This window comes from Macrotis lagotis, chromosome 2 (assembly GCF_037893015.1).
Source record: "Macrotis lagotis isolate mMagLag1 chromosome 2, bilby.v1.9.chrom.fasta, whole genome shotgun sequence".
In the NCBI taxonomy this organism is placed as follows: domain Eukaryota; kingdom Metazoa; phylum Chordata; class Mammalia; order Peramelemorphia; family Peramelidae; genus Macrotis; species Macrotis lagotis.
In genome coordinates, this window is record NC_133659.1 from 113,121,166 (window position 1) to 113,146,189 (window position 25,024).

A 25,024-nucleotide genomic window follows, 5' to 3' on the forward strand; every position below is an offset into this window, starting at 1 on the left:
AAAAAAACAACTTAAAAGGGAAAAAAAGAAAAGAAAAAACAACTTGCATGTAAAATTGAATATCAGTTGCCCAACAAAGTTCACATTTATTTCAATGATGTTACTGAATAAATTCAGCCTTGTTTTTGTTTTGCAAGGCAATGGGGTTAAGTGACTTGCCCAAGGTCACATGGCTAGGCAATTATTAAGCGTCCAAGGCAGGATTTAAACTCAGGTTCTCCTGACTTCAGAGCCAATGCTCTATCCACCACACCACCTAACTACCCCTTAAACTCAACCTTGTTGATGGTTGACTTTCTCCACAGATTAGAAGGCCAGAATTCAAGTATTGCCTCAGACTCTCCTTAGCTGAGTGATCAAAGTCAGGCTATTTATTCTTTCAGGATTCCCAGGCAATTATCTAAAACTAAAATGCTTTCTTAACAAAGGGCTTTTGTTTGGGCTTGAGGAGTTAGGGTAGGAAGAGATGGTGGGAAGAGTAGGAGGTTAGAGAGGGGAGTGTAAGAAAAAGGAAGGGAAAGAAAGAAGAAAGAAAATACTGCCAATGAAAGATTAAAAATAATACAAAGGAGTCAAGACATTAGAGGGGGACAGACAAGCTTAGTAAATGTTGGTGATAACAAATTAAATTTAATGTATATATTAAAAGTAACAAGTTGTCTCAGGGGATTTAGAATTTTGTATGCCATCTTCATTTTGTGGCCTTTTTGTCTATGAAAAATTAATATTTACTGGTGATTTTCTGGTTTATGATTAAATTTTTTAAAGTTTTTTTTCAAGGAAAATGGGGTTAAGTGGCTTGCCCAAGGCCACACAACTAGGTAATTATTAAGTGTCTGAGACTGGATTTGAACCCAGGTACTCCAGGGCCAGTACTTTATCCACTGCGCCACCTAGCCGCCCCTATGATTAAATTTTTTAAAAAATGTAAAACAAGACCTTTACACAGGTGTAATTACAAGTCCAAATTTTAAAAAAGTAGGCCATAACCATTCTTTGCCCTTTTTTTATCCCCTTGCCAAAAATGGTAAAACTCAAATGGGTAAGGAAAATTATCAAGTCATTGACACCTGGGTGTAAATTCGTGTAGCAGTTATTTTCTTCAGAACAAGAGGAACCCTTTCAACTAGAAGTTATCAGTCTCTTACTAGTGAGTGGTAGTGGGCTACTCAAAAAGGGAGGTTACAGAAAAGATGGTTGGAGATAACAAAGACTAAGCAACTCTACAGTTCCTACTTGAACTGGGCTAGTCTCTAACAGAGTTGAGCTCGTCCCTGAAGCTGGATGCTAGGTGCCCATCTCCCATGGACACCTGGTCACTTAGGAGAGCCATCTTTTCAATCAAATTTGAATGACTTGGTGGAACTGGCTTTTCTTGACAAAATTAGATCAGAAACATGGTTTGTTACAATCACTTGTAAGATCATTCTCAATTAATAGTTGGAAGGGACCAGAAAACATAACATAAATATGTGTATATATGTATGTAGATGGATATGTATGTGTTTGTGTATATAGATATATTTATATAAACCACTTTCATTGAATAAATGAAGGTACAGGCCCTGAGAGGCAAGTATTTTGCCCAAGATCATAGAAGTGTTAAGTGGAAATTCTGGGATTTGAACCTGTATGTTTTTTTTTTTAACTTTCAGATCCAGCCCTTTGACCATTGCTCCTTTGCTCTCTGGGTACAGTGTGATTAGCCCCCTGAAAGGTTGAACTTTTACCTGGGGTGGGGTTAAGGGATGTTTTGTAATCATCCCTGCCCCTCTCTAGACCTTTCCCTCCAGGGTCTGAGAACCTTGACAGAGGTAGGATTCCTGTTGGGGCTATTTCTGTCTTTAATTCTCTGTTTGCCCTGAGAGGCTCAGGGCAGGTCTGATTATGTTCTTAAGAGGAAGAGAGGGAAGATGGGGGTGAGGAGTGGGAAAGACAGCTGGCAGGCAGGGAAGACTCCAGAAGAGTGAGAGGTTTACTTTACCTTGGCAAACAAATGTTCCAGTTCCTAGGATTATAGTCGCTGGATTTTCCAAAGCCTTTAAGTAAGTGTGGGTTGAAAGCAGTAACAAAAATGGCATATCAGAGGATATGTCCTGCAGTCAGGAAGACTGATCTTTGTGAATTCAAATACAGATACCTGCTAGCTGTATAACCCTGGCCAATTCACTTAACTTTGTTTGCCTCAGTTTCCTTATCTGTGAAATGAGCTGGTGAAACAAATGGCAAACCACTCTAGTATCTTTGTCAAGAAAACCGAAAATGGGGCACAAAGACTTAGATACAATGGAAATAATAACAACAATCACAAAGCGTTTTATGTTTAAAAAACAGGAAAATATGTGTATATGAACTGTGTAGGTAAAGTTGTATCATGATTATGTCTGAGACTGTCCTTCTGTAATTGTCTTTGTTGAATGTGGGAAGGAATGGGACAGGTATTTTTTTTTTAGCTTTTGCAAGGCAATGGGGTTAAGTGGCTTGCCCAAGGCCACACAGCTAGGTAATTATTAAGTGTCTGAGGCTGAATTTGAACCCAGGTACTCCAAGGCCAGTGCTCTATCCACTGCATCACCTAGCCACCCCTAGGACAGGTATCTTGATGGAGAGATATAGCCTAATAAATACCAGTTCTCCTACATATGGCAGGGAGAATCACCTCCTTAAAGTCACAATTACTCCTTTTCTTTCCCTTGCACAAAAACCCACAATGGCCATTTGAGTGACTCAACATTAGAGAATTACATATTAAAATAATTGAACAATCAATCAATCAACTAGCCTTACTAGTACCTAATCAAGAGTCCCCATTTACCAAAATTCCAATGAATGATCATCCAGCTTTTGCAGGAAGATCTCCTGAGAGGGGGAGAGTAGCCCCACCCCCAGGCAACCTATTCCACTTCTGGCAGCATTTGTTGATTATTGACCCTAATAGTTTGTTGTAGTTGTTTGTCCTTTGTTCTCTAAGAGGACCATGACAACAGGGGCTGATGCCATGACTTACAAGTGAGTTGGATTTAAGTGAGGTAGGGCTGTGCACTGGGTCCAGTGACCAGATATGGATCAAGATGCCTGGAGATGCCTTCCCCCAACACTGAATCTTAATTTCTCAATCTAACATTTCTAAGTCGCCTCTGTCAATTGACTCCTATTTACCATATTTTAGGATTCATCTTCCCAAACTCCCTGGTTCATGCAAGCCCCCAAATGGCTTACCATTCCCTGTATACAGTGCCATATTATCCAGTTTGTACAGCCAATTACAAAAGCTAAATAAATGATCCAGGAACAAAATGTTTGACTGTATAGAAATCACCATATAATTTTTTTGGATATTTTATTTTTATTTTCTCGACACATCATGAAAACCTTTCAACATTCATTCACCTGCATATTCTTAAGTTACATATTTTTCATCATCTTCCCTTTCCACCCTCCACCCGCACCAAAGATGAATAGTCTGGTAAAAGTTGTACATGTACTCCCATGCTCAACATGCCTACATATCAGTCATTTTGTGTATGAGGAATTAGGACCAAGGGAAAAGAAAGAAAACCATGAGATAGGAAGGAAAAATGTAAGATAAGTTTTTTAAAAAGTGAACATAGTATTCATTCAGATTCTGTGGGGTTTTTGTTGCTGTTGTTTTTTCCAGTCTGGATGTGGACGGCATTGTCCATAACAGGTCTCCCAGGGTTATCCTACATCTCTGAACAGCTGAGAGGAGCTTCATCTATCATAGTAAATCAATTCACAATGAAACCACTATACACTTAAAAATAACACTGATCTCTTCTTATTCATATGTCTTTTAAGAATAGATCAATAGTCTATTAGGTGCTAGGTCACAAGAACATAAAACAAAAATTGCATATAACATAAAACAAAAAACAGTTCTTTAAGAAACTTAGATTCTGTAGGGGCTGAGGATATATGTACATGTAGGAATAGATTTAAAAAAATCAAGTCAAGTATTTATTAAACTCTTATTGTGTGACATTGCTCTAAAAGATGGAGATAAAAAATAAAAGTCAAAATATAATTATAATTTCACAGTAGAATCAAGAAGGTCTTATGTAAAAGTAGGAAGTCCAAGCTGAATTTTGAATGAAATCGGGGACTTTAAAAGACAGAGGTGTGGAGCACATGGACTATGACCTGAATGTGACCCACAACGTTTCTGAGTGTGGTCTGAACCAGATTAAATTGTAATTGAAAAATATTGAAGAAAATAAATAAAAATGCAACAAAACATAGATAATTTTAATATTTGGTTTTCTAAGCCAATGTGCAAGGGGTTCCCTGTTTCTATTTGAATTTGCACACTGTAAGAGAAGGATAAGGAGGATTGATATTCCAGAGATGAGAGATAGTCTCATGCAAAAGGTATAAAGGGATATGAAATATCTTGTGTGAGGATGAAGGCAGCTTGTCAGGACCTTAGGGTGTGTGAAAGAAAGTGATATATTATAAAAGGTAGGTTAGAGAAAGGTCATAAAGGATTCTAAATCAGAGGAGTTTATATTCACCCCAGGGGCAATGAGAAGTGACTGAAATTTATTTAATGACATAATCAGATCCATGATTTAGGAACACACATTAGCAGTTGTGTACGAGTTTATTGGAGGAGGAAAAGATTGTCACCAGATTAGGTAGCTATTGCCCTGTATCAAGAAAGAAGAGATGATCATTTGAACTAGGGTGGTGATTGTGTTTGTGGAGAGAAGGGAAGAAAGGCGGGCAATGTGGAGAAAGAAATGAAAGAATTGGTAATTGTTTGGGTTCAGGGGTGAGAAGAGGGGAATTTAAAAGCTGAAGATTCTGAGGTTGCAAATCTGGGTGACTGTTAGGATGGTGCCATCTTCAATAGGTATGGGGAAGTTCCCAAGATGGAGTATAAATACAAACAAGCATATCAATATAAGATTTTTTCTTTATAAAGTGAAAAATATTAGCACTAAAGGTGACCCACACAACTCTTTTGCATCTGTCTTATATTGCCTACCCTTGAATTCTATTTTAGGGGAGTTGGTGAGGTAGGGAATATTTATTAAGCACCTACTTTGTGCTAAGAGTTTTACAAATAAAACCTCATTTGATTCTCACAACAAATCCGTGAAGTAAATGCTATTATTGTCTTCAATTTATAATTGAGGGAACTGAGGCAGACAGAGGCTAAATGGTTATCCAGAGTTTCACGAGTGAGGCAGGATTTGAAATCAGAGTTTTCTGCCTCCAGGTCCATAGTCCTATCCACTGTGTCGCCTAGCTGCCTAAAGAGAGATGTAATTCCCGGCTAGATCAATGAATCTGTCATCTGCCCTTTGTTGATCCTCATGCTCCCTAGGTCTCCTCATCCACTTTCACAAGTCAAGGAGGCCTTAGCAGGGTTGAAGTGGAACTTTATTTAGTTCCTTGGTGGTTTTCCATGCAAAAGGAGAGATTATGTGCGAATTGTCAGGAGAAAAACTACTGATAATTTTTTCCTATTATCTATGAAAGAATAACCACTCTCATAGGCCATGCCTTCGGTTCCATTCATACCATCGAGGATTTAGGATTAGAAGAATCCTCTGAGGGGGCAGTGGATAGAGCACCAGCCCTGGAGTAAGGAGGACTTCAGTTCAACTTCAGCCTCAGACACCTGATACTGTGTGACCTTTGGCAAGTCCTACCATTGTACCACAAAAAAAAAAAAGAATCCTCTAAGGTCTAACCTCCCCATTTTACAGACAAAACAAAACAGAGAGAATGTACTTTCTCAAAGTCTTATACCTTGCTCCTCTCCTCTCCCTTTCTCTTCTCTGCTCCCTTCTGTCTCCTTTTCCATTCCCTATCTGCTCCCTTCCATACTTGATTTTCCATTGCCTGTATCCTCCCTCACACACCAAACCTTCTATTCTACTTCTTTCTAAATATCTCTGAGGAGAAGGATGGTTCCTTCACTTCACAAACCCCAAGAGACAATGCTACCAGCTGTGGCTCATTAGATAAGTAAGAAAAATCAGATACCTGCCTCAAGGGCAAGATGGAATTTGAGTGTTTTCATTTCTCTTCGGTTACAGGGTTATTAAAAGTCAGGGCAGGGAACAAGGGAAATCACAGGGATGACAATAATAGCCAAGTTTTATTTTCTGTGCAAGAAGAAGGGTGCTCCTGTCACTATCAACAAAGCACACCCATTGACTTGTGCAGCTGGTCTTGGGTAGAAATCATACGGAGCTATCCATAGCTGTGATCCTGCCTCTTTGGGACCAAGAACTCACCTTTATTAAATGGTATTCTGGGCCAGAAGTACAGACCAAGCCAGTAAATAACTTTTTATTTTTGCAAATATGACTAGATTGCATAAGGATCAATCCTTTCTGCTTCCCCTTTATTAACACTGACTTATAAATAAGAGAGCTAGACTTCAACAGACATTTATTCAATCCCTACTGCATCGAGACATTGAAAGTCAGAGAAGAAGCCTGATCTAAATTCAGGTTCAAATCTCAACTCTGACATCAATTTTGTGATTATAAGAAACTTACTTCTTTTCTCAATGCCTCAGTTTTCTTTTTCTGTAAAATGAGGATAATAATACTTGACTACCTCCCTTCCAAGGTTGTCATGAAAAAGTTCTTGGTGATCTTAAAAGATTATCTAGATAGGAATTATTACCATTATTCTTTTTTATCTCCTCCATTAGATGGGAACGTCATAAGAGAATTCCCAATGTCTCTTTCAATTTCTGATTAACCCCTTTTTGTCCAGGACAGGGTTCTGCATTCAGTACAAAGTGTGGGACTGATTCATAGATCTGGTTAACTACATGAAAGAGTTTCTACTGATTTTTTTTAATGTAGGGAAGTAGGCTGAGAAGAGACCTTTCCAATAGTTTCTAAAAAAGGATCTGATCTACCTGGCCTCCTCAAACTCACCAAAGCTTATAGACACTTTTGAATGAAGGGAAAGTGACCACTAATGGCAGAGGTTTTGGAGTGGGAGGCAGATATCTTTCGCCTTATAATATATAAGAAAGAATAGATTGATCACTAAGCCAGAAGATTGCAGGGAGGCTTCATCTACAAATAGCAATAGTATAGCCAGGTAACTGGAATGATATTATCTTGGAGAGGATAGAATAAGTTTCTTGAAGAAGGGGACCTTATTTTGTCTTTGTATTCTCAATTGGAAGCAAAGTGCTTTGCATATAGTAGGCATTTGAAAAATACTTACTGGATTGGATTAGAGGGGATGCCACATGGGGAAGCTCCTCCATAACCAGAGTTGTAGCTCAGATTTCCTGACCACTTTGACTCTACGTTGTGATGCCAAAGCACCACCATGGCTCCAATATCTCTCAAAGCACCCCTGCCTTCAATGCAAATATAAAGTAACCATACTGTGGCTTTATGGTCCCAAGAATTGGACAAGAACGAGCATCCAATCTCAATTTATAATGCCTTGCTTCCCCCATTATCGACAAACAGCCCTGAGCTGCTCACAAGAACTGATGTGTCTCTTTTCATAGGATTTTTTCATAGGACATAGATTTAAAGATGGAAGGGACCTCAGCAGGCCATCAAGTCCAACCCCTTCAGTTTACAAATGAGGAAACTGAGGCTGAGAGTGAATCCCCCAGGGTCCCACAACTAATAAATTTATGAGACAAGATTTAAACTTAGGTCTCTCTGTTTCCACAACCAGAACTCTATCCACAATGACTCTTGGTCACCTCTTTTCTTTTCTCTGTGTCTAATCCATCTCCGTGAAAGCCAAGTAAAGGGACAATTGAGATTATTGAATAACCTTCAATCTGGCTTTGTTGGCCCTAAATGGCAAAAATCTGACTCAACACAATTTTAATGACACATGATTCAGGGCTCCCAGTCAAGTACTTGAATTAATTCATTGTGGTGGTAAATATTTAACAACTGGTTTTTGGAAAAAAACAAAATCTACCAGACACACCTTTAAGTTTAATCTACATTATTTTCAACAAAACAATAAACCAAACCCTTGATTTGTAACATTTGCTAATTTTTGAGATATAAATACACTGAAAATTTAACAGTCTCCTCTAGAAAATCTATTCAAGCTTGTTCCAACACATCTCTGAAATTAATCAAAGTGAACATTTTTTCTAAAGTTTACCTGGACCACAAATAGCCTGTATTTATAGATGTTTTGACAGGAGTTCCCAACTAAATTGCTTTCTCCCAACTCTCATCAAACATACCATTAAGGAGGCACCAGTGCCTCCTAGAAAGGAAGGTAACAAAAAAAATTAGTGTCTGATACTTGAAGCCTGCCCCAGAACTGCTTCAAATGAGATGCTAACTTTTGTTTCCCCCATATACTTATTCTACTCTGATTACCCAAAGTGTTTTTCTGGGCATAGATGTCTAAGTGGGCAGACTTCTTACCTGAGTTTCTGAAGTTGGCTGCAATAGCTGGCACCTTCTGGGCAGAGAGAATGTGCCACTTTCTATTTCCAGTTGTGAAGAGGGTATTGTCTGGTTTCTTTCAAGAAAAGGCAAGAAGGTATTGTGAAGCCATAAGACAGTAGGGAAGGATGAATTAGTGTATGTGGGGAGAGGTGGGGATAGGTGGCGGGATTGTGGCTTGCTAAATTAATCTTTTAACTAAGCTTCTTCCTTCCCTCTCTGCTCCTGTTGGCTGTTTTTCCTCTCTCTCTCTCTCTCTCTCTCTCTCTCTCTCTCTCTCTCTCTCCTCCTGAAAGGAAACAAAAGGATGGGTAGAAGTGAGTCCCAAGTAGCAGGGCTGTGACTGTGTTTCTTTGTCTGTCTGTCTGATTGTCTGGTTCCCGTTCTCCAGAAGAGTCCTGGGAGATTTGACTCACAGTTTCTCCCTAATGAACTGCTGGCCACATCCCAGCTTGTGATGCTCAGTTACCATGGAGACACACCTAAGCCTATTTAGCTTTGAGAACTATAATCCAGAGAGATAGGAGGAAAAGACTAACTGAGGCAGAGACTGAGAAGACAGAACAGAAAACAAGTAGGAAATGGAAGGAGGGAAATCTCAGAGCAACCCTTACCCTAATGGTGAGATAACTATTATCCCCTCAGACAGTGGTTGTTCAATTATTTCAGTCATGTCTGACTCTTTGTGACCCCATTTGGGGTTTTCTTGGCAAAGGTCCTAGAATGGTTTGCCATTTTCTTCTCCAGCTCATTTTACAGATGAGGAAACTGAGGCAAACAAGGTTAAGTGACTTATCTGGAGTTGGCTAATAAATATCTGAGCCAGGTTTAACTCAGAAACATGAGTCTTCCTGACTCCAGGCCAGGCATTCTATCCACTCTGCCAGCTAGCTAAAAAGAGTTGGTCTACACTTACGGATCTTAAGTCTCTGGATTGCATTCTTTAGTTCCTTCCGGCTTCCATCACTATCTAAGTCAGTCTTTCTGAACTCCCTCACCCAGTGAGGATGTACTCATTGAGGGGCAATCTATAACAAAGTTCTCACTGACAATACTTCCTTTAAGCTCCTAACCAAATTCATTATTTTCAAGTCCTAAATGTCTCTCCTTATTTGATGCTGACAAGAGGGATCAAATAAGTGTAGCAGTGGATGGAGTGCTGGACCTAGAGTCAGGAAGACTCATCTTCCTGAATTAAAATCCAGCCTCAGACACTTATTACCTGTGTGATCCTGGGAAAGTCACTTAACCCTGTTTGCCTCAATTTCCTCATCTGTAAAATGAACTGGAGAAGGAAATGGCAAACCACTCCAGTATCTTTGCTAAAAATGCTCCAGAATGGGTTATAGAGATTTGGATGCCTGAAACAGCCGCACAAAGGTCACATGTCTTCACATGCTCCCTCTGAGAGAAGATAATAATCTATAAACAAGCACTATCCAAATGTTCCCAACCAACAGTTTAACTAGAACAAGTAAAATCAGAAATTCTGGATTTGAATCCTTGCTCTGACATCTTCAAGATTTACCTTTGGGTAAATCACCTCCATCTATAAAATGAGGGGATTGGACTAAAATTTTTTTGAGTTTTCTTCCAGTTATAGATTGATGTACTTAGGATCCTACAACTTTTCTGTGCCTTCATTTCTTCACCTATAAATTGAGGGGGTTGTATTATCTCTAAGGTTCTGTCCAGAATTTATGATTTTTATGAAAGTTATCCTAACCACATGGTCACAAATCCAAAGCTGGAGAATTCTTTAGAGATCATCTAGCCCAAAATCATCCTTATCAGTGAGAAAAGTGAGTCCTGGAGGGGAAGGTTCTTCTTCACACAGATAGTGAGTGGTTGGAACTCAGACTATTGTTCCGGTTGGACTTTAGAGAAGCATAAGAAGAATTACATGAAGTGATGCTGACCAAAGGGAGCAGAACCAAGAGAACATGGTACACATTAACAACAGCATTGTGAGTTGATCAGCCTTGATGGATGCAGCTGCTGTCAGCAATTCAGAGACCTAAGACAGCCCTGGGAGACTTGTTAGGGACAATGTCATTCCCATCCAGAGGACAGAGCCCCCCCACCCCTACCCCGCTACACACACACACACACAGAATATGAATGTATTCTATGTCCAATAGGATATATTTTTTAAAAGTGTCTCTTAATATTGCTCCTGATCCTATCTCATGGTTTTCTTTCTTTTCCCTTAATCCTAATTTCTTATACATAAAATGACTAGTATGTAAATATGTTAAATACAGATGTACATGTACAACTTTTACCAGACTGTTCGCCACCAAGGGAAGGGAGATGTGAAGGCTGGGTGGTAAAAAATGTGTAACTTATAAATATGCAAGAGGATGAATATAGAAAAGCTTCCATAGCATGTACTTGGAAAAATAAAATAAAATATCAATTCTTAAAAATTCATCATTAAAAGAAGAGATATTGGAACTCAGATCTAGCACTCTCTGCTACATATACTTCTCCCTCACACCTGAGACAGGTGTGTGGTTGGATGATGTGTTTCCACCTATGTGACTGTATATACATTGCTTCTCAGTATTTACCCCCCCCAACTCACTTAGTCCAATCCATCCTTCAGAGAAACCACAAGTCCCTTCCCCCTTTACTAAAGTCTTTTTTGGATTCCTACCCATGGTAATCTCTCTCCTATCTGAATTCCTAAGATGCTCCTTGTCTAGAATAATCATTTTTGCTCATCACAGAATGTTTTTGTAATTGTAGAATTTCAGCTTTTAGAGTTGCAATGGGGCTCAAGGTACAAGACAATCCAGGCTCCTGCTTTCAGACAGGTAAAATATTTTCTCCTCATTTGATAATGAAGGTCTGAGACATAGAGAATTTGAAAACTTATCCCAAATCACATAACAATTGTGGGTACGAAAACCCAAATTCCCTGTTTCCTGATGCATCGTATACATATAAATATAATTTTTATTGTTTTATCATTATTATCTTTAGAATGGATGTAGTATATATATATAGCAAGGACTAGGAAACCAATGCTATAGAGCATGAATTAAATGCCTACTGTTTACCAGTGCTAAACCCTGAAAAAAAACACAATAGTAAAAAATAGTCCCTGCCCTTAAGGAGCTTACAATCTAATTAAGGGTAACAATGTGAATACACACACACACACACATATATATATATATATACATATCCATATATATTATATATATGGATCTTTATATATATATATATATTTGACATACATAAGGCTAAGGATAAAGACAACTTGTGATTTCAATGATCATAGATGCTTCTAGATGAGGAAATTCCCTCTATTAGTACAGAATTGACTATCTTCTCTGCAAATTATAGTCTTAGCAAATAAAGCTAGATCTCTGAGACTTTAAGTGACTTGCGCAGGATCACAGTTACTATGTACCAAAGGCAAATTTGAACTTGAATCTTTGATTTCTACACCAGGCTTCTTTTCACTCATCTAAGTATATGAATATATGTACATATCAAATCTATATCAATCCATCTACAAACACCTACACATACATCCATATATATTAGGTTTAATGTAATTTGAAGAAAGAGGCTGTAGGAACTAGAGAGGAAGGTTCAGGAAAAGTCCCCTGTAAATGCTTTTGCTGAGCTTTTGTGGAAACTAGGGATTATGAGAGACAGAGGTGAGGAGAGAATGCATTCCAGCCCTATAAGAGAGCCAGTACAAAGACACAGGAGAGAGAAATGGAATGTCATATATGAAGAACAGGAAGAAGGTCAGAGTGGGTGTACACCAAGTGTGTCTGGAAGGAGGTAATCTATAACAAAACTGGAAAAATGGGTTGGATCTAGGTGATGAAAGGTTTTAACTACCAAACAGTTTATAGTTGATTTTGGAGGTCAAAGGGAGGCAGCCACTGCAGTGTATTGAGCAGAGGAGTGATAGGGTCAGATTTGCCTTTTGGAAAAAATCAATTTGTGTGTGGCTGTTGAATACCCTAGTAATCTCCTTGAGGGCAGAGAGTGCTTTCTTCTTGCTTTGTATCCTTGCACTTACTAGATTCTTTATAAATAGTTACTGAATTGACCTCTGCAGATTATCTTTGGATCCCGAGGGGGATGAGGAGGAATCCTACACACACACACACACACACACACACACACACACACTCACACACACAAATACACACACACACACAAATACACACACACACACCTTTATGGGAGAGTAGTGTCAGGGATATGGATGATGCTATAGAGGGCCTCCTGTTATGGCTCCAGGGACACTGGGGAAACAATCGAATATTCGTGTGTGTGTGTGTGTGTGTGTGTGTGTGTGTGTGTGTGTGTGTGTGTGTGTGTGTTGAAAGGCAATGGGGTTAAGTGACTTGCCCAAGGTCACACAGCTAGGTAATTATGTGTCTGAGATCAGAATTGAACTCAGCTCCTCCTGACTCCAGGACTGGTGCTCTATCCACTGTACCATTTAGCAACCCCAACAATTGAATATTCTAACAAAGTTTGGACCTTTATTTGGTTCCAATTCTAGCCTTTCTAATGTTAGGTCTTGGGACTTTTTGGTGAGACTTCTGGACCTAAGCTGTGGTACTGTAAGATACTGAGCCATTTAGTGCCTTCCTTTCCAACGGTGTGACTCCCTAGTGGTAGCTCTTCCCTCCCTGCCTCTATAGATATTGATAAAGTGTTTTAAGCTATCAGAAAGTTTTAAATCTAAGGTAGAGTGTGACTCTCTATGATTGTTATTAATGACAGAAACAAATTCCTGTATTGATAGATTGATTGAATCAATTGGCCCCCATATTTCTAAAATGGAACTGATTGGTGTCAGGAGACTAAGGGCAAGGGTTCAGAGAACAACACTAATGTCAATGCTCTCATCTTTCCCAGTCCCCAGTTTTTCTATGAACTCTTCAGGAGAGAGGGAAAGGAGTCTTAGATCCTCCCTGCTTTTTTATCTGGCCTTCTCTGAACAGTTGTTCAGGGAGGGTTTAATGTCTGCATTGATGGCAAATTTATTTTTGATTCATTTGCCTGCAGGGGGCTTTGTGATTACCCTAACTGAGTGAGAATTTGCACCAGGAGAGGAAGTTGGGTTTTTCACTCCCCAGTAGGCATCAATGAAAATCGTTGATCTGTGGTTAAATATTCTACAATGCATCCATTGCAGAGACACAAATGAGGCCCAAACACTACTGCACAGATGGTGTTTGATGAATAAATTGGTGATGTGAAGTTAGAGAGTGAGAAGAAGGGAGAGATGGAGAAAGGGGAGGGTGGCAAGATTTAAAACACTATGATAGAGAGGGAGAGGCAGCAGAGGGAGGGAGATAAAGGGAGAGAATAGCCTCTAGCCAGATGTCACCACAGAAACATCTTTATGGGCTGGCTTTTCCCAAATCATTTGGGAGGAAGAGAAGATTTTAAGAAAAATGGATTTTGATACAAAACATTATCCATTTGTTATGAAGTTACTAAACCATACGATTTGGAGACAAAAGACCAGGATTCACTTCTTGCATGAATTTAGGCAAATCACTGAATCTCTCTAGGTCTTGGGTTTTTTGTTTATTTGAATCTATAAAATGAAACTTCCAAGCTCCATTCCAGTTCTGAATTTATAATCTTTGACCCCACCTGGATGTCCATATTTGAAAAGATCTTATTCACATGCACCCAGCCCTCAGATTTCTTCCTCAGAATTCTAATATTTCCTTTCCTCAGTAAAAAATGAACTATTCATTGTCAGTAGTCACAGAATCTCAGAACTAAAAGCCATCTATTCTAATCCTCACCTCAACAAAAATATTCCCTAAAATATCCTTGACAAATGGTCATCCAGTTTCTACTTGGAGATCTCCAGTGAGGTGGCAGCCTGTACTGCTGAAATAGCCATTCCAGGGGATATCTACATCTCAAAAATTGGCAAACACTATAAATCAAAGCTTAATCTATTTTTTGTTGATTGTTTAGAGTTAAGAAATGATGAAGATGTTACTAATGCAGATTAAACCGAAAAGTAAACTATGTATATATTTTTACAGAGAATCAGTTGTTATCATTTATTAGCATATTTCTGCTTCTATCCTATTGTGCCTTTTTGTTCCTCCCTTAAGTAAAGAAATATTAGAGATGGAAAGGATTAGGCTTTAATCTAATGAGTTTGAATGTTGAGATTGAGTTGCCTGAGGACCCACACTAGAGTTTCAAGAAGCCAAACTCAGTGAGATGTAAAACCTTGAGTCACCTGCTTGACCCAAATAGCATGGGTCAATTAGATTTAGATATTTTTATGATTAAATTGTAAGCTCTATGAGGGCAGGAACTGTCTTTTACTTCTTTTTATATCCCTAGCACTCCAGTGGTTGCCTCCCTCTTTATTCAAAATCGACTATAACTGCTCTGTGTCGTAGAAGTTAAAGCTTTTCACCACCTGGATCCAAGTTACTTTTCCAGTTTTATTTTAGATTACTTCCTTCCAGACACCCTTGTTGCCCACCCATCCTGACCTTCTTCCTGTTCTTTATATATGACATTCTATTTCCCTCTCCTGTGTTTTTGTATTGGCTCTCTTCCATGGATGGAATGCATTCCCTCCCCATGTTTGGAACGTAGTACATGTTTTATTGAGTGATTGATAGCAGTGCAACAAAGGCAGCTAAAATGGAGCAACTGGTTATTTGGCTGTACTGCATTCAGAAGTGGCTTTGGTAGGGGTGTATGCTTATAGCAACTATTTTAAATTTGAGTCTGCTCTCCTCAAAGATAGAGGTAGTGTAGGGAAAAGTATGCATCAGAGTGTTGAGTGTGGAGAGAAGAGATATTTTGTTCTACTTTCAGTATCTTCTCTCTCTCTCTCTCTGTATATATGTTATATCCCTCTAGAAGAACTAATTGACTTAAATTGGTTAAATGATGCTGTAATGCTAATCAATTATATCAATAGATAGAGGAGATATTAAATGGAACTAGTTAGATTATAATGAAGAGATAATTAGCATATATTAGGAAGAATGCACTGGAATAGAGGCTTGAGTTGAAAGCATGAGAGAATCTCATATTTCCAAATGTATCTCTAGACCCTTAAAGGAAAATGGAACTTTACTCTGGAGGATCTGACTGATTCATATAAGTGAGAGTTATGACAAAGTCCCCAGAATTATGTGGGTGACATCTAATTGTTGGGAAGTTTTTCTTTGCCTCAGAATTAAATAAATCTGCCTCTTTTCACCTTCTAGCCATTGTTCACTATCTGACTTTCTGGGACCAAGCAGGACAAACTTGGTCTCTTTTCCACCTGATAACTTTTTATATACTTAAAGATAACTTTCATATTCCTCCTAAGTCTTGTTTTTCCAAGATAAATATCTCCAATTCCTTCAGACTATTCTCCTAGTGCATGAATTTGAGTCCCTTCACCTTCTTCGTTAATCTCCTACTTCTCTATGCTTTTCGTAAAATGGTTTGAGCAAAGCTGAATACGATACTCCAAATCTGGTCTGACCAGAGCAGAGCAATTTCCTCATCTATAAAATGAGGGTGTTGAACTAGAATCCTTTTGACAAAAGGACCTTTCCAGTTCTAGTTCTATGACCCTTTGAGTCAAGTGGCATCATCATCACCTTGTTCTAGATATGATGCTTCTCCTGGTGCAACCTAAGATCACCTGCGGTTTTTAGGTGAAGAGAAGAAAAAGCAAAAGGTCTTCTTTCTAGTTAACCACACCTAAACAGAGTACACTAATCATCAAACAAAAAGAGAACTAAGAAAGGAAAGATTTTGGGCTCATAGGCTTGAAGATTTTGAGCTGGAAGGGGTCACAGAAACCCTTTATTTGCTAGATGAGGATATTGAGGCTCAGGGAAGTTAAATAACTTGACCAATGTGACACAGGTAATTAATTCTATGAGGTCCATTGAGTGATGTATATTAATAATATGCATGAACAAGATGTTCATAGATATATAGCAGATATATAGTTATTTTTCAGATATTTATTTGTAGATATTTATCTGTTTAGATCTATAATATTTTATTATATCTATGATTATCTAATTATATATTTGACAAAGAATGAAATCATAGAGACCAAAGGAGAAAATAACCCCCACAAGGAAATTGACTAGGGTGTGTATAAGCACACACATCAAAATACAGATATGTACAGGTGTGTGTGTGTGTGTATATATATATATATATATATATATATATATATATATATATATATATATACACACACACCTATATATTGCTTGTATTTATAGCTATCTTCCTACATCTATACCTAGGCAGTTTTCTTTTGGAATTTCTTGAAATATAGTGCATATATTCTTTTTTTGTCCATAACTTTCAGATAGTCCAATGATTCTTAAATTATTTCTCCTTGATCTGTTTTCCAAGTCAGTTGTTTTTCTGTGAGATATTTCACATTTTTCCATTTTTCAGACTTTTAACTTTGTTTTATTATCTCTTGGTGTTTCATGGAGTCATTAGCTTCCATTTAACTAATATTAATTTTCAAAAAGTTATTTTCTTAGTAAGGTTTTATGCTGCTTTTTTCCAAGCTTTACCAAGAAAATCCTAAATGGGGTTGTGAAGAGTCAGGCATGACTGAAATGACCAAACAACATAATTTGTTCTTGAGTTTCCCAATTAGAATCCAGTCCTATGCATTTTCTAACTCGGAGGTGTCCACCTTGTGACTTGAGGGCTTCAAGATCTTCTACTAAACTTCTGAGTACAATTGAGACAGATTAAAATGTAATGGGGAAACTTAACAAAATTTAAAAAATGTATACAGCACAGATAATGTTAATTTGTGGTTTTCTAAGTCAATATATAGCCTTCAGGAATCTATTTTTAGTTGAGTTTGACCCCACCTTTATAGTTCATTCAGAAAAAGGACAGTGGAAAATTAGATTCAGTTGCTTCCTCTCACTCAACATCGTGATTCACCTCCCTCTCCTTTCACCTTTTTTTTTTTTAGTTTTTGCAAGGCATTGGGGTTAAGTGGCTTGTCCAAGGGCACACAGCTAGGTCATTATTAAGTGTTTGAGACCAAATTTGAACCCAGGTACTCCTGACTCCAGGGCCGGTGCTTTGTCCACTGCGCCACCTAGCCGCCCTCCTTTCACTTTTTATTGAAAGGGCTCTCCAAATACCACCAGAAAGACCCTTGCCACAAGGATTCATGCCAAATTTAATAGGCTGCAGATTCAGAATTGGAACAAAATAAGATATCTATAGGTCATCTAACCATTGACAAAAGGAGGTTTACTTAGCCATGGCATAGGAAGGAAACACAACCAAGGTACAACATTTAACTCAGTTTGATTCATGGCACCACCTCCCCACTTCCATTTAGAAATATGTCTAATCAGCAAGGTAGGGTGATTTGTAGTTATAAGGTCCTTTAAAGTCAAAATGCTCAGTGTTTTTAGGATACCAGTGTTATAAGCCAATAATATGGTTTGCTTAGCTCCAGATATTGAACTACATTTTTCCAAAATTTTACCATTATCTCTTCCTGCCTGTTCTAGGATACGAGGGAGTGAAGCAGAATCATAGTTCTTGTCCTTCTGCTCTTGATACAATTCCACTGAGGAGCAGGACCATATGACAGTTTCCTGTCATCTGTAAATTTTATAAGTATACTATTATCTATTTGTACTGTATGGCAAAACCACCCATGCTTTTCATACTTACAGCCTAATGGAAAATTCCTGGACCTCAATCACTCTCTCCCAATTTTTTTTCAAATGAACATTCTCTCCCATCCCCATTTTCTTGTGGAACCTTCTTGAAGACTATCTTTTATCTTACTTGGAATAAAATCATAATATCTTATGTTCATCTTTCATTTTAATGAATGTAAGTCATTTAAAATATGCTATCTAAATAGAACACTCCATAAACCCTACAAACCACTCCTCCCTCTCATCAGTACAATATTTTAAAGGAATTATTTCTGACTTTCTTCTGCAAGTACATAATTTTGCAACTCACTAATGCTCTTAAACTCCAGATGTTTCTGTTTTCAGATGACATTGTGCTAATTGCATCAAGCCCTAGAATGTCATTTTTCTAAATGAGAAAGATAATTGCTCAAAAGAGTTTGTTCTACCCATAACAAAGGAAGTAAAAAATAACTGAAAACTGCCTATCATGCAGACTACGCTGTATACAGAATATATGGGTAAAGGATGCCACTAAAGAAGTATAGTTCTGCTAAAAATGATGGGTTAGTAAAGTAGCAGGAGCCGAAAAACCAATAGACAGCCTGTATCTTTGACTGGCATCTATACAATGTCAGGATAATAAGATGAAGGCCCACAGGGTATTTTATGGACCACTCTCTATTTTTATGGATTTGTGGGAGAAATGAATGGAAGTCAGAGAGGGTAAATAGGCACAGATGGGTTTCCATCTCCATTATTAAAAAATACTTCAAATCAGTGGAATCATAGAGCAATGGAAATATCAACATAAGTAACACTCATGAGAATAGGGACTGAGCTTATGATTTGATTGTTATAAGGAATACCCAGTTGATGAAATGTTCTCTACCAATGAAGAAAAGTACTTTCTCTGCAATTTATAATTTTAAAGACTTGCCTAGAGCACCAGGAGGGGGAGTTACTTGTTCAAGATTGCATAGCCAATATGTTTTAGAAGAGACACTTGAAATGAGATTTTCTAGGTTTCAAGGTCGGCTTCCTAACCACTCCTCCACACTACCTATTTGCTGTAGTCTTTGTGTATTATAGTTGTATATTTAATCTTACAGCCTTTCCAAACTGCAGATTCCATGAAAGGAGTCAATTTTAATCTAAATTTTGTTACCATCATTAACCCAGCACAGTACTCTGTATAGAACAGATGCTTACTAGATGTTCATTGAATGATAAGAGTTTATACAAAGTCATTGGCAAAAATGTTAAGAGAGTGTGTGTGTGTGTGTGTGTGTGTGTGTGTAGCAAGGCTTTCGATTTGGAAGAACTAAGTCCATCATATATTGTTGAGTCCTGGACTCTCTCTATCTTCCCCAGGTGAGCCTTAGAGGGGCAGAACACAAGGATTATAGAGGAGACAAGTACTCCATCAAGATCTCCAAGGTCTCCATTTATTCACCAAAGCAACAATGCCTAAATACCTTTCCAGTCTCTAATCCACTTCCACTCCGGTGGTACTTATCCAAACAACCTTCTGATGCTCAAAGGCACCAGGTGATGATAATAATAATAATTTACAATGGTTCCCAACATATCCCCCTTCTTGTTTTTGAAATAAAATTATTACATAAAAAGATGGACTTTCAATGAACCAGGGGAATTTCAAATGTTCCTGTTGGAATGCCCAGAGTTGAACAGAAGGTTTGATCTTCAGATACAGGACTCGAGTGAAGCATAGGGATTGGAAGAGGATAATATGAGGGACTTAATGATGATGAACTGCATGTATTCCTGCATAGAAAAATGACACTGATAATACTCATATGAACCTTCTCAGTCAATAGAGCAGGTAGAAGGAGCTTTTATAGTTGAAGCACAGGAGAAAGCTGAATTTGAAAATGAAATATGGTGTAAAAATGAAGTCAATAGAAAAAAGGGAAATGTAATGGGAGAAAGAAAAAGGAGAGGGGGGAATAGGCCAAGATATTTCATATAATAAGATTTTTCTTTATTACAGTGATCTATTGCAATGATATGGAAGGGGGAAGGGAAGGAGGAATGAGGGAATCTTTGCTTTCATCAGAGGCAGTTAGGAGAGGAAACAGCATATATACTCAATGGGGTATAGACATCTGGAGTAAGAAGAAGGAGGGGACCAGGGGGAAGGGGGGATGTGAGCGATGGAGGAGAGGATGGGGGGAGTGGTCAGATATAACACATTTTCTTTTTTACTTTTTGCAAGGGACTGAGACTGGAAAGCCTCTCCGAGACCATAGGGCCAGGTGGATGCTGGGCCTAAGGGGTGGTATGGGGGTAGAACCAGGGATCTGTCTGCTGCACCACTCAGCTACCGTACAGCAGAGTCAGAGTGAAAGGAGAGAGAAAATATAGTACATGGTAGTGGAGAAATAAGAAAGGAGGGAGTTGTGATCAGCAATGGCAATGGTGGAAAAATATGGAACTAACTTTTGCCATGGGCTTATCATAAAGAATGTGATCCACCCGCGACAGAGTTGTTGGTGTTGGAACAAAGACTCAAGCACATTTTTTATTATTATTTGGTGGGGGTGCAGGGCAAATGGGGCTGGGTGGCCTGCCTGGGGCCACATAGCAGGGTGATTGTTGGGTGTCTGAGGCTGGATTTGGACCCGGGTGCTCCTGGCTCAAGGGCCAATGCTCTGTCTGCCACCCAGCCACCCCTACTATTATTACTATTTTATTTTATTTTGGGTCTTTTTTTTCCTTTTTTTTTTTTTTTTGGTTTTTGCAGGGCAGTGGGGTTTGGGTGGTTTGCATGTCACATGGCTGGGTGATTGTTGGGTGTACGGGGCCAGATGTGGGCTCAGGTGCTCGTGGCTCCAGGGCTGGTGCTCCGTCCATTGTGCCACCTGACCATACCTACAATTATTACTATTATTTTTTTAATTTTAATTTTTTCCCTCTCCCCTTTACTTTATTGCTCAAGCAAGTCCATATTTATGGGGGGAGGGGTATTTTGTTTACTCTTAAACAAGAATATTTTATTAATGTAAAAAAACATTATTTGTACAAAATGAGAATAAATATTAAATTAAAATTATTACATAATGAATGCCACATATACTGTAAACAAAAGTTCAAAAATAGTACAAACAAATGTCAATTAAACAATAGTAAAACCAATATTCCCATAATTCCTTGAAATACATTTTATCCCCAACTTAAAAACAGACAAAATTACAAAGTTTTTCTTTTGCCAACAAAAAAATCTTTCAAAGCAATCAAATTCAAAATTCAAACTAAAAGGAGTAACTTTTAACTCAGGCAACATTTAACTATTCCAGATCTGAATTACACATACACACACACAGGAGTTTAGACACTAACACAAACACAGAAAACAATTCTCTTGTATCATATTTACCAAGTTGAGGTTGATACCCTTGGCTGGTACCAGATCTCAGAATACAGAAACATTCTCCCACCTCTCCAAGACAGTGGAGATATGTAAAATGCCCTATAGATGTTCAAATACACACATACACACATAACCAATCAAGACTGGCTAACAGAAATATAAACCATAGGCACAGACTTCATTTGAAAGACAAAATCCGAATTTCCCAATCCTAGAAAAAAAAAATTTTCTTCCCCTTTTCTCTTAACTAATTGAACCACAAAGCTTTCCAATCAATAGCCTAAGAAAAACATAGTCCTTGCCCACCCACCCCCGAACCAGGAAAAAGTCATGGGGGTCCCTTGATTTCTAAAATAAGTTTTTTAGTGGGGCGGCTAGGTGGCACAGTGGATAAAGTACCGGCCCTGGAGTCAGGAGTACCTGGGTTCAAATCCGGTCTCAGACACTTAATAATTACCTAGCTGTGTGGCCTTGGGCAAGCCACTTAACCCCATTTGCCTTGCAAAAAAAATAATAAAATAAGTTTTTTGGAGGGGTCTTGTCCTTGTAGTGAAGCTTGCATTCCATTTGAGACATAAGCTTGAGTTTTGAAGTTCCAAAAAGGAGGATTTCCCTTCTCCCTCCCCCCTCCCTCTGCAGAGGGTGGGAAGGCAGAGAATGAGAGAGAGCATTTGAGATCACCTAAGGTTAACACCTGTACACCCTGGAGTCGCTGCCCTTGTGAACAGTGGCCATCACCATAACAAACTGTCCAACAGCAGGTGACACTTTTGCTCTCAACACAGGAAGCACAACTAGTGTTCCATTCACAGGCCTCTGCTGCCTGAGCAAGGGTTGAGTCGCAGCCCGCTGCAGGCTGGCAAATGAAACTCATTGTATTTGTCCTAGGCATCAGCGAAGAGAGGTTTCTGCAGCCGGTGGCAGGTCCAGGGGCCCAGGTCACACCCAGAGCACGCAGCATGATCAGGCAGGCAGCCAGGGCCAAAACGAACAGCGAGCAGGCCCTCTGCAACCTGTTCACGGCTCTGGTGCTGACTCCTGCTGAGCAAGAAGCTTCATCCCTTGGGGCACTGCCTTGGAGACTCTACTTTCTGCTGACTCCTTGATGTTAAATACTTTAATTGTTTTCTCACTTTCTCTGGTTCCTCTTTGTTTAAAATCAGCCCCCTAAGTAACAAATCAACTTATTACTTTCTCCAGAGTCCTCCGCTCTGGGATGTTGCCCTGGTTCTTTTGTTGTATCTGCTGTCCTTCTTCCGGACTTTACTCAGATAACAGGCATATGTTTAGTCCCTATTTGGGCACCAATATGTAGAGTCCCACTTCTGTACTCTCTCAGTCTTTCCCAGGTGAGCCTTGGAGGGGCAGGAGACAAGTACTCCATCAAGATCTCCAAGTGCTCCATTTATTCACCAAAGCAACAGTGCCTTTCCAATCTCTAACCCACTCCCACTCCAATGGTACTTAGCCAAACAACCTTCTGATGCTCAAAGGCACCAGGCAATGATAATAATAATAATAATTTACAATGGTTCCCAACAATAAATAAAAGTGAAGATTTATTTGTGGGAAAGAAACATTTAAAGAACATGAAAGCAATTTCCAAGTACCCCCAAGTCCTACAAATTCCCATATTTAGTCTTATACTCTTGAGTCCCTGACCAGCAGGAAGATTTCTCTTTATACTTGGATCTCGGCAAGCAGGGATGTGGAATGGGAGGTAGCAGGTGAGGCAGAGATGAACCTCATCTCTGATCATGAAGGGTTAAGCACTAAGGCTTGCTTAGTGCCACCTCCTCACTGCCTGTCCTTGCATTGCCACTCTCATGTCCTTGATGACTACAGCCACAGTCCAATTTAAATGGCACTCTCCTCCAATACCCTCTTGTAGTGTTTTACAGAATTCTTCTATGAGACATTCACTAGTCTCAACTTGAAGATGTCCTCTGGAGATCGCTAGGGAAGCTCATCACTGTTTTTGCCCAAGAAGAAGTCCAAGAAATTCCTTTTTAATTTGAATTAAATTGAATTAAACTCTTCCCAGCAGAGTTAACAATCCTAACAACAGAACTTAAGATCATTCCTAACCTGTAGGAAGGTCATGGTGCTACCTCTGAGGAGTATTAGTTCTTCCCTTGAACCTTTTTTCTGACCCCATCCAGCCACATGAAAGAAAGTACTCATCAAAGACTCCATGATAAAGGGAGGACTTGGTTGCTTTAGGGCAGGGTTTCCTTAGTTGTAAAATGAGGGGGTTGGAAGAGATGACATCTGAAGTCCTTTCCACATCTAAACATGATTCATGACAAAAACAACAAAAATTCAAATGTGGTTAGGGGATCTATTTCCCAATCAGAGAAATATTTCCCATATCAGCTAGTGACTGATGTTCCCCCATTTTGTGCCCTTTAAGTTAAGTGGGACTATTCAAGTCATCCAAGATTATAAGTTCCATTAGTTACCAGCCTCACCTCAAGTTGGGTCTACATCTTTTATAATCCCTAAGGGGTTTGTGGTTTTACACTGCTGTTGTTCTCCCAATCTAGATATGGAGGAAGAAGAAGGGAAATTGCCAGGAATCTGAGATGATCTCTTCCCTCTTTCCCCCCTCTTTTCTGTCCCTCATTCCCTCTCTGTCTCTGTCTCTTACTGTCTCTCTGTCTCTCTGTCTCTCTCTCTCATTGCCACATAACACTGGAAACATATTTGACTCATAGCAAGCCTGTAGCCAACTAGACTCACAAGGTCTTCATTTACATCAGTGGTTAGCAAGTCATATTTTCCTCCATCCTGTACTGGTGGATTTGGTATTTTGAGCTTAAGTACTTGGCTTAGTGTTTATCACTTTTAATTTTTCCATGATTACATTCAGTCCACCATCACAACTTGTGGAAATCATTTTTGATCCTGATATCATTTAACATATTAATGATCCCTCCCAGCACTGTATCCCCTGGATAATAAATGACATGCCATGTATATGAATAAGTTTTAGAGGTAATTGGATAATACAGTGATCGAGTCCTGGTTTTGGAAAAAGAAGAATTGAGGTTAAATTTTGCCTCATACTAGCTATTTGATCATGGACAAGTCATTTAACCTTTCTCAATTTTAGTTTCTTCATCTATAAAATGAACCAGTTGAACTTTAAGGCTTCTGAGGTCCCTTCTAGCTCTAACTCTACAATCTTATGGCCTTAAGAATAAATTGCTCAGGATATTTTCATAAAAACTTGGGAAGTTTTATATGAATTGATACAAAATGAAGTGAGCAGAACCAGGAGAACATTGAACACAGTAATAGCAACATTGCATAAGGATGGATTGTGAATGACTTAGCTATTCTCAGCAATACAATGATCCAAAGAATTTATGATAAAAAATAGGTATCCAGGAGGTGTAGTGGAGACACTGCTGGGACTGAAATCAGGAAGACTTATCTTCATGAGTTTAAATTGACACTTACTAACTATGGTGAGCTAGTAAACAATTCATTTAACCCTTTTTCGCCTC

General features: G+C 38.8%; 1 protein-coding gene across 2 annotated transcripts in view; it reads right to left on the reverse strand.

The window, feature by feature from the left end:
• The window catches only part of RD3 (RD3 regulator of GUCY2D), a 54,211-nt gene that overhangs the window by 14,123 nt on the left and 15,064 nt on the right, over positions 1-25,024 (reverse strand). Inside the window, exon 1 of one of the 2 annotated variants that reach the window (XM_074222608.1) lies at positions 8,415-8,784. The exons of the other annotated variant lie outside the window; for it this stretch is intronic. The gene's annotated coding sequence lies outside the window, so the exon portion shown is untranslated. Of the gene's footprint in view, positions 1-8,414; positions 8,785-25,024 lie in introns of those variants that run through there. 2 annotated transcript variants of the gene reach the window in all.